Below are 6,873 nucleotides of genomic sequence, written 5' to 3'. Positions count from 1 at the left end.
AAAAAAAAGCCATAGTGCTCTCTTACCAAAAGTCAACTGCCCTTTTCCTTATTAAGCATTCCCCTGGTTGCTGTAAATTTTGGATATTTCAGGGTCCCCAAAAAGTTGATTCTGTCAGTCTTTGATAGCTTATGTTTGTTTCAGTGGAAGCACCAATTCTTTGAGCATCCTACTGTGCCATTTTCTATAATGTCACCTAATGATGCTGTCTTGATACTATTTTCCTTTCTCTCCCCAGGCCTGAATCCTTGGTCTGTAGTTTTGATCCATGTCTCCTCACTACTTGGGAACCCATCCAGAGCCCTGTCTGTTCAGCCTGCACCTACCCAGTACCTTCAGGTTCCCAGCAGCTGCACATGGTTAATTCTTTTTTTTTTTGTTTGTTTGTTTGAGACGGAGTCTTGCTCTGCCACCCAGGCTGGAGTGCAGTGGCCAGATCTCAGCTCACTGCAAGCTCCGCCTCCCGGGTTTACACCATTCTCCTGCCTTAGCCTCCCGAGTAGCTGGGACTACAGGCGCCCGCCTCGTCGCCCGGCTAGTTTTTTGTATTTTTAAGTAGAGACAGGGTTTCACCGTATTAGCCAGGATGGTCTCGATCTCCTGACCTCGTGATCCGCCCGTCTTGGCCTCCCAAAGTGCTGGGATAACAGGCTTGAGCCACTGCGCCCGGCCACATGGTTAATTCTTATCATGAAATATTATACATAATTTTAAATAAATGAACTAGAGCTACATTATCAACATAAAGATATCCCATAAATGTAATTTTGACTGAGACAAGCAAGTTACAAAAAGAGCATAAAGTATAAAACTATTTGTGTAATTTAAAAATACGCAAAACCGGATGGGCGTGGTGGCTCATGCCTGTAATTCCAGCACTTGGGAGGCTGAGGCAGGTGGATCACAATGTCAGGAGTTCGAGACCAGCCTAGCCAATATGGTGAAACCACGTCTCTACTAGAAAAATATATAAATTAGCCAGGCGTGGTGGCAGGCACCTGTAGTCCCAGCTATTCGGGAGGCTGAGGCAGAAGAATTGCTTGAACTCAGGAGGCCAAAGTTGCAGTGAGCTGAGATCACGCCACTGCATTCCAGCCTGGATGACAGAGCAAGACTCTGTCTAAAAAAAAAAGAAGAAAAAAAAAGTACAAAACCATAGATACATACCAAAATACTGATAATACTTCTCTGAGTGAAAGGACCACATAAAGTTTTTATTTTCTTTGTTTTGCTTATATTGTTTATTTTCTATATGTATTAGTTGTGCATTGCTGCTGTAACAAATTACCATGAACTCAATCAGTTAACACAATACAAATTTATTATCTTATGCCTGGAGGTCAGAAGTTCAAAGTGGGTCTCATAGAGTCAAAATGAAGATGTCAGGAGGGATGAAGTCCTTCTGAAGGATCCAGGGGAGAATCCATTTCCTTGCTTTTTCCAAGTTCTAGAGGCTTCCTGATTTCCTTGGCTCATGGGCCCTTCTTCTCTCTCTAAAGCCAGCAATGATAGGTTCTCATAGCACATCACTCTGGCCCTGCTCCCATCATTATATTTCATTCTCTGACCTCTTCTTCCTCCCTCTTCTGCTGTTAATGACCCTTGTGATTACACCGGTGCCAGTTGGATGATCTACAATAATGCTCCTTATCTGAAGATCCTAAACTTGATCACATCTGCAAAGTCCCCTTTGGCATGTAAGGGAACATATTCACAGGCTCCAGGAATTAGGATATGGACATCTGTGGAAGGCCATTAATCTACCTGATACATTATAATAAATATGATGTGCTTGATAGAAGGAAAAAAACATGAGTTCAAAGGCTTCTTAAAACTACCTGCATAATGTGCTTGGATTTGCGCCAAAGCCAATGATTTTATGAAAATCCTCTAATCATCATATTCCATCTTTACATTTTATAGGCCCAAAATAAAAAACAAGTAATAAACAAGAATCTACACAAAGGTTGTGTATTCACCCTGCAGATAAAAGACCGATGCACCTGTTCCAACATTATTTTTCCTACATATCACTTTATATCATAACGGTATGAAAATATTATGTCAAAGGACTTTTAACTCATCTTCACTGACTGTAAAAGAAATGCAAATCAAGATGACAATTTTTTACAACGTTGGAGAGAATGTAGGGTAAGAGGCGCCCTCACAGTAGGAATATAAGTACAGCTCCCAGGGACGGCAATTTGACAGTATCTGTCAAAACTTAAAATGCACATACCCCTTGTCAGCATTAACTCTATTTCTAAGGGTTTTTCCTGTAGATACTCTCATATGTTCCCAAATATGTAGATACAAGAATATCTAAGGTCCCGTTGTTGTAATGGTAAAATATTGGAAACAGTAAAAATGTCTATCTGTAGGGCAGTGGTTAAATAAACTGTGTATGTTCTGAGGTTAAGGGCCAAGATTGCACCTTAAAGAAAGTGAAAAAGACAAGCAACAAATGGAAAGATCCTACAAATATCAAGCATATATAAAGAATTCTTACCAATTAATAAGGAAATAGTACAATAGTGAAAGGTACAATAGACATAATCAAACATATCACAGAAGAAACACATAAGGCTAATAAACATACGAAAATACAATAAACCTCACAGGAAATTGGAAAAATGCAAATTGAGATCTCAATGATATGCCATTATTTATCTTTTCAAATGGTAAAAGGTAAGATGTCTGACAAAAGCAAGCATTAAAGAAAATATGAATTAAAGGACACTTTAATACATTGCTGAGGGAGTATAAATTGGAACAGCTACTTTGTTAAATTGTGTGATATTATTTCATGAAATTGAACATTTGCATCCTCTCTGATCTAGCAATTCCACTCCTAGATATACACCCAAAGAAAGCTTAGCATATGTGTACCTGGAAACACATAAAGAATGTTCAGAACAGCACCAATCATATTGCAAAAACTAAAAACAATCTAAATTTTCTTACTATGTTCACACAATAGAATATTACACAGGAAGAAAATTAAGTCACAAGCAACAAAACTTTAGTAGCAAAGCAAATCCCAGAAGATAATACAGATTATTAAAGTCTTTTTGTAAAGCTAACAATGAATGTGATAAAAACACCCCAGCCCCAAAAGGAATGATAAGAACACAATTCAAGAGGGTAGGTGTCTTTGAGGGAAAGGCAAAGTGATGGGATAGGGATGGAGAACAAAGAAAGATGTGAGTTATTTGTTCTTGGCTTAGGTGGTGGGTTCATAGGTGTTCATTTATTAGTACAGATAAATGAAAATAAATGAGTAACATGGCTCTGCATAGGTCCAATGATGACAGTGTACCATAAACGAAGGATTATATTTAATCCAATACTTCATACTTAGGAAAAACAACATTCCTCAAGAAATGTTCGTAGAAGCTTTGTTTGTAATAGCAAAAACCTGAAAATAACCCAAATGTCCTTCAGCTGGTGAATGGATAAATTCCAGCACATCCATTCTGTGAACTACTACTCAGAAATAAAAAGGAAAAAGCTTGCAATATACACAACAACCTAGATGGACATCAAGGGCATTATGCTTATTGAAGAAAGTCAATTTCAAAAGACTATTCATTGTATGACTCCATTTAATAACATTCTCAAGTGACAAAACTATAGATATGGAGAACAAATTAGTACTTGTCAGGAACATGACAGGGTGAAGGTGTGAATTCAGAGGGGTAGCACTAGGAAGTTCCTCTGTGGTGAGGAAACAGTTCTATATGTTGATTGTGGTGGTGGTTACACAAATCTATACATGCGATTAAATTGCATAGAACTATACATACACCACCCCACAAAAACAGTATATAATAAAGCTACAGTATTCTAAGCATGTTGTTTCAGACACATGAATGGAAAAGAAAGACCAGTTATGGATCCAGTTGAGTCTCTGATAAAATGACATTTTAAATTAGTGACAAAAGACGGATCACTTAACAAATACTCTCTGTCCTAAATAGATCTAACATATATGCAAGTAAGAAAGCAAACTAATTAAAGCTAGGAGACAGCATGGGATAATTTTTTCTTTCCTTTCCTTTTCTTTTCTTTTTTTTTTTTTTGAGACAGAGTCTCACTCTGTTGCCCAGGCTGGAGTGCCGTGGCCACGATCTCGGCTCACTGTAACTTTCGCCTCCCAGGTTCAAACAGTTGTCTGCCTCAGCCTCCTGAGTAGCTGGGATTACAGGTACCCACCATCAAACCCCGCTAATTTTTGTATTTTTAGGGGAGACAGGGTTTCACCATCTTGGCCAAGCTGGTCTTGAACTCCTGACCTCATGATCCACCCGTCTCAGCCTCCCAAAGTGCTGGGATTACAGGCATGAGTCACCATGCCCAGCCTAATCATTCTTAAATAATCAAGGAGAAACTCAAAAAACAAAATATTTATATGGATGACTTCATAAAAATTAAAAATAACACACAGTAAGTAATACAATGAATGAAGTCAAAGTATAAATAACAAACTGGGAATAATGTTTGCTATATATAAGACAGACAAAAGTTGATTTCCTTAATATATAAAGAGGACTTACAAATCAATGAGACAAATTGCCAATATAAAAATGGGAAAAGACATGAACAGAAAGTTAGTAACAATAAAAAACTAAAAGCATGGCTGAAAGACATATAGTGTGATGTGCAATGTCATCTACAATTTTTAAAATATGTATTAAAATTTAAACATTTGTAAATTTGATTATAAATTGTATTGGCTAAGGGGAAATAATGAGCTAATTGTATTTGAGGGGAAATAAAGAGCTAATTGACATTTTAGAAGGCTAGAGACCCCAAACCTTACATGTAATTATCATTTCATTCACATGTTTATTAATTCAACAACTCACAATACTTAAGCATCAACCACGTGCCAGGCATTATAGGTCCTGAGTATGCAGCAGTGAACATAGATTAAAACCCCTACCCTTATGAAACTTATATTCATTCAGGCAGAGAATAAGGAAGTGTGGTAGGAATAAGCTTTGAATGAAGAGAGGATAAGGTAGGAGAAACAAGGATAAACTACCTACATCACATCTCTGTATATCTCTTCCCTCTCAATTTTCTGGCAATATCCTGCCCATCTAGGTTCATCTCAAATGAATCCTACTCCTCCCTCACTACTTCCCACCTACCCCACATTGTAAAAAATAGTTTCTTTAAGGCTGGGCACAGTGGCTCACACCTGTAATCCCAGCACTTTGGGAGGCTAAAGTGGGAGGATCACTTGAGCTCAGGAGTTCAAGGCTGCAGTGAGCTAGGACAGCACCACTGCACTCCAGCCTGGGCAACAGAGCAAGACCTTATTAAATTTTTTTTAAATTATAAAACATGATATCATGTAGTGTTATTTTTTATATTTCTTTCAATAAATTCAATTGTGCCTTGGACATAATAGAAGTAAATGAATGAATTTTTATCAAAGACAGCATGTAAAATATGTAAGCAGTAGAGCTGTTATGAGAGAAAGGAGACAGTTTGCAGGGGAGGGGGCAGGAGAACAGATGACCAGGTTGCTACTCCAAGATGCAAAATATTTGCGTATGAACTGTGTCACAAATGTAAGTGATCAATACTGTGTCAGCAAATATGAAATTACTTTAAATAGGCCATAATGTAGCTAAATGAAACAATGAAACACAATAAAGGCAGCCCAACATGCACATCCATTTTTGTTTGACTATTTAAAAACTAAGTATTAATAGGCAAGGCCATGAGCACAAGAAAATATATCTAATTAATAGCTAAATAAAAGTACTACAGGATCAAAGGACTACCCTTTAGGCTTTTCACCATCCTACATTTAATTAACTGAAACTCTTTTGAAGTAGAACCAATTTAGTCTTTTTGAAATAAAATATTTTCCCCCGATGCTATAATTATAAATCCAGAACACAACATCCTTGTCTTAGCAAGTCAAAAAAGCCACCTTTTTTTGCATATACTTGTAATTCACGCATTTAGTAAAGAGAGATTGCAGAACATTCAGGAATTAAAAAAAAAAAACAAAACTGAAAATAAGCACAAAGGAGACATAATAAAAAGCCAGAATCACAATGCTCAAATTACATGGTGCCGGGAAATGTGTAATAAATGCACTTTTTAAAGGTTATATATCACCAAACTCCCTTTTCACCAACATGAGGCCAGGCAACTAACACAAAAGGAGAGACAGAGTAAATAAATGACATAATTCAAGTCAGTGATTCATTAGGAAACAGTTCCTGAGGGTCAAATGAGTCAACATCAATTTTAAGCAGTAAAATTTTCCAATTCTTATTTGGGGGGACAAGTACGTTGTCCTATCCCTACTTCAAGTCAGCATTACAACAGATAAAAAGTAACACATAAAAACATATTTTTAAAATATGAAAATATTTTTTTAAATTCAAAAAGTAAAAAATGAAAAATGAGGGAGTAGTTCTGCATCTGTAATGGGTAGAAACCAGAATCAGTTCTAAAATTCTGCTTGTGGCTGGCAGCTGTATCATAAGGCAGAATGTGGCTGTTCCCAGAGCAGAACTGGACAGTGGACTGATTAGAAGGGTATCCTGTGTAAGGCCCAGTCACTACTACTATGTTCCAAATTAGGCCAGTTCCAATTTGGGCCACAACAGCCCTTTTATAAGTTAGTTTCAGCTTGCCAATTGTCAGTACCTATTCCCAGGGTCACCATAGGAGACTGTGTACCTCAATACCCCTTGGCTGCTCCATAAGCTGGGGAGTCGGCTAGCTTCCACCCTTCAGACAGGACCTATCAAGGCTACCTGTTGAAGTGGTTGTGTTCTTCTACTCAAGACACCCTGACAACAGGGAGTGGGACCGGTGAACATATGGATTGGCCACTAGTCC

The sequence above is a fragment of the Trachypithecus francoisi genome, unplaced genomic scaffold (assembly GCF_009764315.1).
Source record: "Trachypithecus francoisi isolate TF-2019V2 unplaced genomic scaffold, Tfra_2.0 Lachesis_group8, whole genome shotgun sequence".
Lineage (NCBI taxonomy): Eukaryota > Metazoa > Chordata > Mammalia > Primates > Cercopithecidae > Trachypithecus > Trachypithecus francoisi.
This window is presented reverse-complemented; position numbering follows the sequence as displayed.